This window comes from Sorex araneus, chromosome 3, assembly GCF_027595985.1.
Source record: "Sorex araneus isolate mSorAra2 chromosome 3, mSorAra2.pri, whole genome shotgun sequence".
In the NCBI taxonomy this organism is placed as follows: Eukaryota; Metazoa; Chordata; class Mammalia; order Eulipotyphla; family Soricidae; genus Sorex; species Sorex araneus.
The window spans coordinates 104,093,570-104,106,822 of record NC_073304.1 but is presented as its reverse complement, the minus strand read 5'-3'; the positions used below and the strand labels follow the sequence as shown (position 1 = coordinate 104,106,822).

The 13,253-nt window shown below is 47.8% G+C and overlaps 1 pseudogene; it reads left to right on the top strand.

The window, feature by feature from the left end:
• LOC101537926 (peptidyl-prolyl cis-trans isomerase B-like) overlaps positions 1-13,044 on the top strand; it is a 55,151-nt pseudogene extending 42,107 nt beyond the window's left edge.
• The last annotated feature ends 209 nt before the right edge of the window (positions 13,045-13,253 follow it).

The window sequence follows — 13,253 nt, the reverse complement described above, 5'->3', positions numbered from 1 at the left end:
TCGAGAGATGGTACAGGCTCTGTCGCTCGCCTGGCATGCAGCATGCTGGGCATCACATCGCTGCAGGGTTCCTCGAGCACCAAAAGATGTGGGTCCTCTGTCCCCCATAAACACTCCCGTAAGAAAACACTTGGGCCCCATCAGAATATGGGGCAAAGAAATGAACAGAAAATTTCCCAACAAAGAGATACAAATGGCCAAAAAGCACAGGAAAAAATGTTCTTCATCACTAATCATCAGGAAGATGCAGATCACAGAACCATGAGATACCACCTCACACCACAGAGACTCGCACAAATTCAAAAGAACAGAAGTAACCGCTGTTGGAGAGGATGTGGAGAGAAAGGGACCCTTCTACACTGCTGGTGGGAATGCCGACTGATTCAGCCCTTTTGGAAAACAATATGGACGATTCTCAAAAAATTAGAAATCACGACTGTGATTCTTGGTGGTGGAATATGTGCACTGGTGGAGGGATGGGTGTTTGAGCATTGTATAACTGAGACTTAAACCTGAAACTTTTGTAACTTTCCACAAGGTGATTCAATAAAAATAATTTTTAAAAAATTAGAAATTGAGCTTCCACTTGACCCAGCAATACCACTTCTGGGAATATATCCCGGAGAAGCAAAAAAGTAGAATCAAAATGACATCTGCACTTATATGTTCATTGCAGCACTGTTTACAATATTAAGAATCTGGAAAAAAAAACCCGAGTGCCCAAGAGTAGATGACTGATTAAAGAAACTTTGGTTCATCTATACAATGAAATACTATGCAGCTGTTAGAAAAGATGAAGTCATGAACTTTGCATATAAGTGAAATGAGTCAGAAAGAGAGAGACAGATGTAGAAAGATTGCACTCACCTGTGGAATATAAAATAACAGAGTAGGAGACTAACACCCAAGAATAGTAGAGGAGGTTAGCTCCATGGCTTCAAAGCTGGCCTCAGATGCTGGGGGAAAAGGCAGCTCAGATAGAGAAGCATACACCAAGTAAAATGTGGTTGGAGATCCCGCTCGGGAAGGGAGATGCGCGCTGAAAGTAAACTAGAGACTGAACATGATGGCCACTCAATATCCCTATTGTAAACCACAATACCCTAAAGGAGAGAGAGAATAAAAGGGAATACCCTGCCTCAGAGGTAGGGCGAGGTGGCGGGGAAAAGGGATTGGGGGTGGGAGGGATACTGGTTTCATTGGTGGTGGAGAATGGACATTGATGGAGGGATGGGTTCTCATACATTGTGTGAGGGAAACACAAGCACGAAAATGTGTAAATCTGTAACTGTACCCTCACGGTGACTCACTAATTAAAATATTAATAAATTAAAAAAAAAAGAAATCACTTGGGGCTAGAGTTGTAGCAGAGCGGAGAGGGCATTTGCCTTCCATCCACCCAAGCCTGACTCAATCTCTGGCATCCCATATGGTCTCCAGAGCCCACCGACTGATCCCTGAGCACAGAACCAGGAGTAAACCCTGATTACTGCCAGTGTGGCCCCAGAACTAAAATGAAAATACAGAAGCTAGAGCCTGCGGGTGGGGCAGCTCGTTATTACAGCAGGCAGGGCACTGCCTTGCATGTGACCAACCCTGGTTCACTTTCCAGCAACCCGTATGGTTTTCCAAGCCCCACAGTCAGCCCTGTGCACTGCCAGATATGCACCCCACCTCCGCTCCCTCAGATAGACATGTCTGCACACCTTGGTGTGAGCTCACTTTCTGTTTTGAGGGCACAGGTTCCCCGGGTGCTCGAGGCCCAGGGCCCTCCTTGCCTGCCTGAGGTTTGTACCCAGAGATGAGGTACCAGATCACACTTGCACATGTAATGCACGTGCTAAAGCTTTTTGTCCCGTCACCATCTTTCTGTACACACTCGACCACTTATTCCTTTTCTTTTGGTTTTCAGTTTTGTGCCTCACTCAGTGGGCTCAGGTATCACCCACCTGGCTCTGAGCTCAGGGCTCACTCCTCGCAAAGCTCAGGGAACCACATGTGGGGCCAGGGATTGAACCCAGGTCAGCCCCATGCAAGACAAGCACCTTCCCCACTGCAATATCTCTCTGCCCAAGAACTTATTCTTATGGGGGCTGACATGGGGGTGGGGTGGGTGCTTGAGCCAACCTGCCAGTTCTCAGGAGCATTTCTTTTGGGTCTTAGGGGACCATATGGGAGTGCCTGGGTCAAGCTCGAGCAAGGCAAGTCCTCTGCCTGCTGAACTGTATCAGTCTGGCCTCCACAAACCCATCCTGCCTGGTGTGGCTCGGGGGACCCTATGAGGTGCTGAGGATTTGATCCTGAGTCAGCCACCTGAAGCGCTAGTGCCCTGCTCACGGGCTAGTCCCACAACCTGACTCTTAGGGAGCCAGAGGCCCAGAGCCTCCTAGGCTCATCTTGGCTCTGTGTCCAGAAATGACCCGTATGGCTTGGGGGACCCCTGTGATACTGGAGAGTGAACCAGGGTCGGCCCTATGAGAGACAGACGCCTTACTCATGTTTTGTCTCTCTGGCCTGTTTCCAGCCCCATTGGGGGGGTCACTTTTTGTTCCTTGGGGCCATTCTTGGCAGTGCTCAGAACTTACTCATGGCTCTGCATTCAGGGATCACTGCTGGCGGGCTCTGGGACCAGGTGGGTGTGGGGATCAAACCTGGGTATGCTGCCTGCACGGCCCGCACCCTGCCCTCTGCCCTGGGTAAAGGGGAAGGATGGGGCCTTGGCTTAGCTGGCAGCCACCGGGGTCTCCAGGACCCCAACAGCTCTGGTGTATGTGTGTGTGCGTGCCCCCCAGCCTGTGCTGCCTCCTCACCTGCCCTTTGTTCCCCCTTTTTTCTTTCTAGAAAGGATTTGGCTACAAAAACAGCAAGTTCCACCATGTGATCAAGGACTTCACGATCCAGGGTGGAGACTTCACCCGGGGCAACGGCACTGGAGGTAATGCTGGCAGAGGGCAGGCGTGTGGAGGGGTGAGACGCCCCCGGCCCGCAGCAGCAGCAGTCAGGAGGGGCAGGCGGCCAGCGTTGGCGAGTCTGGCCTTACCGGCCTAACCACAGACTGCTGGACCGGTCTGCACCCAGGGTGGCCTGTCTCGGATGCTCCAGGGACGGGGCCGACTGAGGGTCAGAGCGCCAGAGGGGACCGCTTTCCCCAGCTGTACTCTCTCTGCCCTAGAACTTACTTTCGGGGTGGGGTGACAGGGAAGGGGTGTGGGTCCACACCCAGCAGTGCTCAGGGATCACTCCTGGCGGTGTTTTGGAGACCATATATGGGTGCTGGTATCATACCTGAGTCAGACTTGTGCACGACACGTGCCCTGCGGGCTGTGCTCTCACTCTGGCACCGCAAACCCATGGCTCCTGGTGGGGCCCAGGGGACCGTATGTGGAGCTGGGGATCCGAACCTGAGTCGGCCACATGCAGTACAAGGGCCCCGCCCACTGGACTCTCCTCCTGGGCCCGGTCCCAGCACCCCATCTCACTCCACGGCTCTGGCACCCTCGGGACAGGGGCGCGGGGACGCAGAGTTACGCTCCACCAAGAGCTTGAGGACTCCCAGCTGCCCCCTCCCCGTCTGGACATGGCGGGCCGACTCAGGTGCCTGCTGAGGGCACAGCGGCCCTGGCACAGCAGATCCGTTTCCTCCCAGCCCCAGAGACTCAGATGGGCCCCAAGGAGATATTTAAGGTTCAGACTCATAATTTGTTTGGTTTAGGGCCCCACCTGGTGGGGTTACTCCTGTCTCTGCACTCGGAGATCAGTCCGGGGACCATGTGGGGTGCTGGGACTGAACCCGGACTAACCGAGCCCAAGGCAAGCGCCCTCCCCGCTCTGTCCCTCCAGCCTGTTTGCTGGTTTTTCATCCTCCTTGGAAGCCCTGGGGGTCTCTGGACAGTCGCACTTAGGCCAGTGCAGAGGGTGGACAAGTCCCATATCTAAGGAGCTTGAGGACTGGACCCAGCGCCTCTGAGGCAAGTCCTCTGAGCTCACTCACTGTCCAGGACAGTGCTCGGAGCTGTGGGGTGGGGGAGTAGGTCAGGTGCCTGCAGGGCACGCCTCAGGCCGAGGCAGGGAGAGGGATGAGCCGGCCTGGCTGGGGACTTGTGGGCAAAGAAGAGGCAAGGTCAAGATGTGAGCTCAGGTGGAGCCCAATGGACTGTCACCCACGGGTGTTCCTGGGATTGCCCCCCACCACCACCCGTTCCTCTGAGTTCCCACCATCCCCCAAACGAAGAGCCGGACTTGGGGGCCTGGAAATGGAGCACCCAGGAACTGGACCAGGGGCTTGTCCTGAGTGACATTCCAAAGCCCTGGTGGATGTCCGGGGTGATGGCGGGGCTGGACCGGTTTGTGAGGAGCCTAGAGAGGGTCTCGTGGGGAGAAGCCGAGATCCCAGAGCCGGGTCCCAGGGTGTGGAGTCCCCGCTGTGCCGTTTCCAGGCTCCCAGGGTTGGTGTGTGACGCTTGCTGCAGACCCAGCCCACTGTCTGTGTCAGGGACAACAGTGCCTCAGCTGCATGCAAGGAAGCGCCTTCCCCGCTGGACTGTCTCTTCTGCCCTCCACCTTTCCTTTCTGTTCACTCTTAGGAAAGAGGCACTTGGCTTTCTGGGGCCCATGTAACAGCCCGTAACCTGCCCCCTGCCCCTCTCCAGTGCTCTCCTTCTGCTTAGGGGAGGGACAGTGTGTGGTGCTGGGGATTCAGACTGGGCTCAGCAGGTGCAAGTACCCACGTGAGCCTTCCGTAGAAGCCATCACAGTTCTGCCATCAGAGAGGCTGTTCATAAACTCTGGCTTCCAGAATGAGTTTATGATTTACGGTCAGGAGAGATTTCATTTTTTTAAACTGTTATTTCGCGCTGTGATTTACAGTACTGGTCTTGGGGGAATCTTGCACGAGCATCGAGCACCAGACCCTCCCTTACTACCGCTTCCCTCAACCACTGTCCAGGGTCCCACAGATGTTTGATTTGTGTCCTTATGCATCGGGCTGTGTGAGAGCTTCCAGGGCACCGAGGGATGGCCGGAGGCAAAGTTCAAGCAGCCTTTGCCCAGGGCCGCGTTCATCAGCGCTTTGGCGTCCAGACCAGAGGGCAGAGGGGACAGAGGTGTGTGTGGGCCTCATGCCCCGCCTGGGTGGCTGAGGATGGCGCAGACCGAGGACCCGGCTGTTGCTCGTCCGGGAACCAAGCTCCCCGATCTCTCTTCCCAGGTAAGAGCATCTATGGCGAACGCTTCCCTGGTGAGAACTTCAAGCTGAAGCACTGCGGGCCGGGCTGGGTGAGCATGGCCCACGTGGGCAGACAGTAACGACTCCCAGTTCTTCATCACGACGGTCAAGACCGCCTGGCTCAATGGCAAGCACGTGGTGTTCGGGAAGGTTATCGAGGGCATGGTGAGTTGAGGTGGGGGCGGCACTCGGGGCACTGTGGCCCCGGCAGCGCCAGAGTTGACCCCAAACAGCCAGCCCAGAACTCAGACCGTGCAGGGTGGCAGAGCTGAGGGGTCGGGAAGAAGGAGCCAGCCTCTCAGTGCACCCCAACTTCTGAGTACCCCCGTGGCCTGTGTCCATCCCTGCACAGCCCAGCCTGGCCTGCACCTCGGGGACCCTCCAGGAGGCTGTGGCCTCCAGCTCCCTGTGCTCGGGGTCTCTGGACCCCTCCCTCAGCTTCTGCTTCCCTCTTTCAGGAGGTCATGCGCAAGGTTGAGAGCACCAAGACAGACGGGCAGGACCAGCCCCTGAAGGACCTGACCATCACCGACTCTGCCGCGGATCTAACCCAGGTCAACCAGCCTCATGCAGTGCAAATGCTCTACCATCATGCTGTCGCTCCTGGGCCTATTCCTTGTGTCTTTCATGCAAGAGCTCCTTGCCCTCTCCAAGTTTTTTTCTGACAAGTGTTTTTCTCCAAGTGTTCTTCAGAGGCTGTGTAAAATGCACAGAGTTAAGAAACACACTTTATTTCATTTTCTTTCTTTCTTATTTAACCACCTTATTCCATTTGAATGTGCTGACTTTGGATTTCTCTATCATTTCTCTTACATCGAACCAGTATTTTTTGGTTTTTTGTCCATCACTGCGCGATGAATGCCAAGAGTGAGAAAGCCACAAACAGACACCTGTCTTTGGAAACTCTGGATCTCATTAGTCAACGTCGTTTGGAGTGAGTCTCAGACAACCACAAGCTAACGTCCGAGCTCGCAAAGCTGTGCAGCAAAGCGATAAAGGATGACCTCAAGAGAAGAGCAATAGTGTTGACTGGTGCAACAGAAGCCGGGAAAATTATTCTCAATGCTTGCCTGTCTCTCACAAGCCACAAGACCAAGATGACTTTCCTCCGACATCCCGATGGATCTATCACATCTTACAGAAAGGCAATGGAAAGGATTATTCACGACTTCTACTCAGATTTCTTTGACAGCCACATCCACCTATCCACATCCCAAATTCTGCAGGTTTGATATGTCATTCCCAACGTCCTCCCTTCTGATATCCAACATGCCATTTCATTGGTAAAGATGCGTACAAAAAAAAAAAAGGGGGGGGCTGGAGCGATAGCACAGCGGGTAGGGCGTTTGCCTTGCACGCGGCCGACCCAGGTTCGAATCCCAGCATCCCATATGGTCCCCTGAGCACCGCCAGGAGTAATTCCTGAGTTTAGAACCAGGAGTAACCCCTGTGCATCGCCAGGTGTGACCCAAAAAGCAAAAAAAAAAAAAAAAAAAAAAAAAAGATGCGTACAGCACCTGGTCTGGACAAGGTCAGACCCGAACACTTGAAGAATTTGCTGCCAGTACTCATCAATACACTGGCTCGGCTCTTCACACATTATCTTTCTGAATGCAAGGTTCCGTCCCAGTGGAAAACCAGCAGGACCGTTTTGTTGTGCAAGAAGGGAGACATCCAGGACATCAGAAACTATCGCCCAATCTTCCTGTTGTCTGTCATCTACAAGTTGTTCACCCATGTCATCCTGAATAGAATAGGCAGAACACTAGATGAAGGACAACCATGTGAGCAAGCCAGGTTCTGAAAAGGATTCAGCACGATTGACCATATCCACACAGTGACCAAGCTCATTGAAGTTTTGAGAGAGTTCAAGATGCCCCTCTGTCTAACATTCATCGACTTAAAGAAGGCCTTTGATTCTGTTGAGACTGAAGTGGTCATTGAAGCCCTAGCCAAACAGGGCATTCAAATTCAGTACATCAAGATACTCTGCGAGCTATATTACGGATGCACCACCAGGATCTCATCATTCTTCGAGGAAGTGATCATTGATGTAAGAGAGGGGTTCGGCAGGGTGATACCATTTCACCGAAACTCTTCAGTGCCACCTTGAGAACATCATGCGACTACTGAAATGGGAAGGAATAGGAGTGAAGATTGACAGTTGGCAGCTACACCACCTCTGCTTCACTGAGACATGACTCATAGCACCAAATATTAGCCAAGCAGCATAAATGCTGGCCGACTTTGACCATGAGTGTGGAAAGGTTGGATTACAGCTGAACCTCAATAATATGATGCTCATGAAAAATGGACAACTTCATTTGCTCTCAATGGAACGGACATCTCCGAATGCAGCAGCTATGTGTACCTGTGTCGAGAACTCAACATGAGGAGCGACTTGGCGCCAGAACTGCGCAGGAGAAAGAGAGCAACGTGGAACACCTTCAAGAGCATCAAAAAAGTGGTTAAGAGGATGAAGAACCTCCGAATCTGGGCACATCTTTTTGATTCCACCATTCTTCCTGCACTAACTTATGCCTTCAAGACCTGGGCCCTACGCAAACAAGATGAGAACACTATTCGGGTATCCCAAAGAGGAATTGAAAGAGCTATGTAGGAGTTTCACATCTCACTCAAGTGAGAGAAGGAATCTGGTTTCCGACCTCTGTCAGCGGTCAAGAATCAGGGACGCTGACTCATTTGCCAAGGCATCAAAAATCAGATGGGTCAGACACGTAATACGATTCAGAAACGACCACTGGGCTAGAGCTGTTACCGACTGGATTCCACAAGACGTCAAAAGACCGCGTGGCCACCCACCACAGAGATGGTCAGACTTCTTCGTCAAAACCCTGAATGAACGGTTTGAGGCTCTTTCTGTTCTTGGAGCAAGCAGATATCATTGGGCTACACTAGCATGCAACAGGGACAAATGGAGACATTACTGGCGCCCGCTTGAGCAAGTCAAAGATAAATGGGATGACAAGTGATACAAGTCCTTATTACACATCATATTTATGATAGACCTGTTATACGTGAATATAAATGCATATTATAATAGAAATTTTTAAATGTGCTTACAGAAATACAAATTCAGTACAGTAAAAATATAAACAAATAAAAGTATAAACAAGTACAATTTACAAATGCGAAGTTATATTTGTATAAATATAAGTATAATCTATTATAAATTTATGTCTAGAAGATAGAAAATTTTTATTACTTCTTTATTATCTTTTAAATACTTGCTTTTCTTTTTTCCTTTATTTTTTCTTTTTGGGTCACACCTGGCGATGCTCAGGGATTATTCCTGGCTCTGCACTCAGGAATGACTCCTGGTGTTGCTGGGTGACCATATGTGATGCCAGGGATCAAACCCTGGTCAGCCGTGTACAAGGCAAACACCCTACCCGGTGTGTTACTGTTCCAGCCCCATACTTGTTTTTCTTATTCTTAAAATTCACTTGATGAGTTCAGGGTGGCATCTCAGCAAAAAGTCTGAGAATCCATTTAGTCCACAAAAGAAAGGAGACATTCTTTTTATTTTTTTAATAATTTATTTTTTAATTAGTCACCGTGAGAGTACAGTTACAGATTTACACATTTTCTTGCTTGAGTTTCCCTGATAGAATATTTGAGAGCCCATCCCTCCACCAGTGTCCATTCCCCATTCCCCACCACCAATGAACCCAGTATCCTTCCCACTCCCCAATCCTATCCCCCCCACCCCACCCCGCCTCTGTGGCAGGGTATTCCCTTTTGTTCTCTCTCTCCTTTTGGTGGTTGTGGTTTGCAATAAGGGTATCGAGTGGCCATCATGTTCAGTCTCTTGTCTACTTTCAGCATGCTTCTCCCTTCCCGCGTGGGATCTCCAATCACATTTTACTTTGTGTTTCCTTCTCTATCCGGGCTGCCTTTTCTATAGCATGTGAGGCCAGCTTCCAAGCCATGGACCCAACCACCTGGTATTATATACTGCTATTCTTGGGTGTCAGTCTCCTACTCTATTATTTAATATTCCACAGATGAGTGCAATCTTTCTATGTCTGGTCCTCTCTTTCTGACTCATTTTACTTAGCATGATACTTTCCATGTTTATCCACTTATATGCAAAGTTCATGACTTCATCTTTTCTAACAGCTGTCGTTTTGACTCTACTTTTTGCTTCTTCAGGATATATTCCCAGAAGTGGTATTGTTGGATCAAATGGAAGCTCAATTTCTAATTTTTTGAGAAGTGTCCCTATTGTTTTCCAAAGGGGTTGAACTAGTCGGCATTCCCACCAGCAGTATAGAAGGGTCCCTTTCTTCCCACATCCTCTCCAACAGCGGTTGCTTTATTTTTGGATATGTGCCATCTTTGTTCTGTGAGGTGGTATCTCGTGGTTGTTTTAATCTGATGATTAGTGATGCAGAGCATTTTTTCATGTGTTTTTTGGCCATTCGTATCTCTTCCTTGAAAAAGTTTCTGTTCATTTCTTCGCCCCATTTTCTGATGGGGTTGAATGTTTTCTTCTTGTAGAGTTCAAACAGTGATTTATATACCCTTGATATCAACCCCTTATCGGATGGGTATTGGGTTAATATCCTTTCTCATTCTGTAAGATTGTTTTTGTATTTTGGTCACTGTATCTTTTGCAGTGCAGAAGCTTCTTAGTTTAATATAGTCCCATTTGTTTATCTCTGTTTCCATTTGGTTGGTCAGTTGCCTGTCCAACTAAATACTTAAAACAACTCCTAGCAGACTTTAAAGAGGACATTGCTAGCAGCATATTGGTAGTCGGAGATTTCAACACCACCTTATCACCTCTGGATAGATAAAACTCAGCAAGGAAACACTGACTTGAAAGAAGAAATGGAGGAGAGAGGCCTAATAGACCTATACAGGGCTTTACACCCCAAAAAGAAAGAATCGCCATCATCATCATCATCATCATCATCATCATCATCATCCCTTTGATCATCGAATTTCTCAATCGGTCTCAGTAACGTCTCCATTTGTCCAAGCCCTGAGATTTTAGAAGCCTCTCTCTACTTGTCCTTCCAACTATTCCGTACTAGAGTCTTTTTCATGGTCAGGGGAATGAGACCCAGATTTTTACTGGTTTTGGCATATTAATACACCATGGGGACCTTGCAAGGCTCTCCCATGTGGGCAGGAAACTCCCAGTAGTTTGCAGGTTCTACCAGAGAGAAGTAGGCTATAAGAAATTGGGCTATAAGCAAAATGGGGACTTGCTTTTATGTCTCTGGATGCTGGCCGTTGACAGGATTACATGGTGCCAGGGGAAGTCCCTATGTGTAACCGCCTAGCTACTGGGAAATGGCAAATCTGGGCAGAGCAGGCCCAATCCAGATCCAAGCAGCCTTGGCAGTCTTAGCCCCGGGTCCCACACACTTGGGTTCCTCTGCCAGTTCCTTCATACGTGAGGCTCGTTCGGAAGTGTGGAGAGGAGTCTTGAGCATGGCTGTGACTAGGCTCCAGAGGTCTTGAGCCACCAGGAGCTCTGCTCGGGGTGGAGAGGGAATCTGGAGCCTATCCCCTCCGAGGAGGCCCCGGGGAAGACAGCCAGGCACATGGACAAAAGACTCTTTTACAGCACACACGGAACATTTTCAAAATAGACCATGTACAGGCCACAAAACATATCTCAATAGAATCAGAAAAATAGAAATTGTATCAACTGTCTTTTCAGACCACGATGCACTGAAGATAGAAGCTAATCACACACAGACACAGAGAACCAAAGCAAACACCTGGAAATTAAACAGTTCTATGTTGAACAATGAGTGAGTCAGGAAGGAGATCAAGGAAGAAATCAAGAGATATCTTGAAACAAATGAGAATGAAACACAATCTACCAAAATCTATGGGATGCAGCTAAAGCCATGTTAAGGGGAAAATTTATAGCTCTGCAAGCATTCCTCAGGAAGGAAGAAAGTGCCTACATAGACAGCTTGACTTCACAGCTCAAATTCTTAGAAAAAGACCAGAAAAAGGAATCCAAACCAGACCGAAGGAAAGAAATAATGAAAATTAGAGCAGAAATTAATGACATGGAAACACAAAAAACAATCCGAAAGGTCAATGAAACCAAGAGCTGGTCTTTAAGAAAATAAACAAGATTGGGGCTGGAGATATAGCACAGCGGGTAGGGCGTTTGCCTTGCACGCGGCCGACCCGGGTTCAAATCCCAGCATCCCATATGGTCCCCTGAGCACGGCCAGGGTAATTCCTGAGTGCAGAGCCAGGAGTGACCCCTGTGCATTGCCAGGTGTGACCCAAAAAAAAAGCAAAAAAAAAAAAAAAAAAAGAAAATAAACAAGATTGATAAATGGCTAGCAAGACTCCACAAAGAAAGAGAGAGAGAACCCTAATAAACCGAATCAGAAATGAAAAGGGGGACATCACAACAGAAACCAATGAGAAGTAAAAGATCATCAGAGATTACTTTGAAAGTCTATATGCCACGAAACAAGAGAACCTAAAAGAAATGGATGAATTCCTTGATTCCTACAATCTCCCAAGACTGAACCAAGAAGACCTGAATAGACCCATTAATATCAAGGAAATTGAAACTGTAATCAAAAGTCTCCCCCAAAACAAAAGCCCAGGCCCAGGTGGATTTCACTGGCGAATTCTTCCAAACATTTAAAGAGGATCTATTGCCAGTTCTCAAGCTTTTACAGAAAATCGAAAAAACAGTAACCCTCCCAAACAATTTTTATGAGGCACATATCACCCTAATAGCAAAAGCAAACAAAGACACCAATAACAGAGAAAACTATAGACCAATATCTCTGATGAACACTGATGCGAAGATCCTCAACAAAATATTACCAAATAGAATCCAACAACTCATCAAAAAGATCATACACCATGACCAAGTGGCATTCATCCCGGGGATGCAAGGATGGCTTAACATTCGGAAATCAATCAACATGATCCATCATATCAACAAAAGTAAAGATAAAAACCATATGATCATATCAATAGATGCAGAGAAAGCATTTAACAAGATCCAACATCCGTTCATGATGAAAACTCTCACCAAACTGGGTTTTGGAGGAACTTTTCTCAAGATAGTCAAAGCCATCTACCACAAACGTATGGCAAACATTATTCTCGATGGAGAAAAGCTAAGGGCCTTTCCTTTAAGATCAGAGACAAGACAAGGATGCTCACTCTTACCACTTCTGTTCAGTATAGTACTGGAAGTACTTGCAATAGCTGTTAGGCAAGAAAAAGAGATTAATGGCATCCAGATAGGAAAGGAAGAAATCAAACTCTCACTATTCGCAGATGGTATGAAACTATATCTAGAGAAGCCTAAAATCTCTGTTAAGAAACTCTGAGAAACAATAGACTTGTATAGTGAAGTCACAGGTTATAAAATCAGTAACCAAAAATCCATGGCCTTCCTATATGCAAACAATGAGACAGACAAAAGGGACATGAAAAAAGCAACCCCATTCACAATTGTGCCCCAGAAAAATCAAGTACCTCTGGATCAGCTTAACTAAAGAAGTAAAGGACCTCTACAAAGGAAACTATAAAACGCTACTCCATGAAATAAAAGAGGACATGAGGAAATGAAAACATATCCCCTCTCATGGATAAGGAGAATCAACATTGTCAAAATGTCAATACTCACCAAAGCATCATACAGATTCAACGAGATCCCTATAAGGAGACTTTCTTAAAAAAAAAAAAAAAAGATTTATTTTCTTTTTTTTTAGTAATGAACAACATTTTTATTTTTTTATTTATTTTTTATTTTTAAATTTTTATTAAATCACCATGTGGAAAGTTACAAAGTTCTCAGGTTTATATGTCAGTTATACAATATTCAAACACCCATCCCTTCACCAGTGCCCATATTCCACCACCAGAAACCCCAGTATACCCCCTGCCCCCACCCCCTACCCCCTACTGTATAACTAATGAATTTCACTTCATTTTTTCTTTACCTTGATTACATTCCATAATTCAACACAAAACTCACTATAGTTGTTGAAGTTTCCAA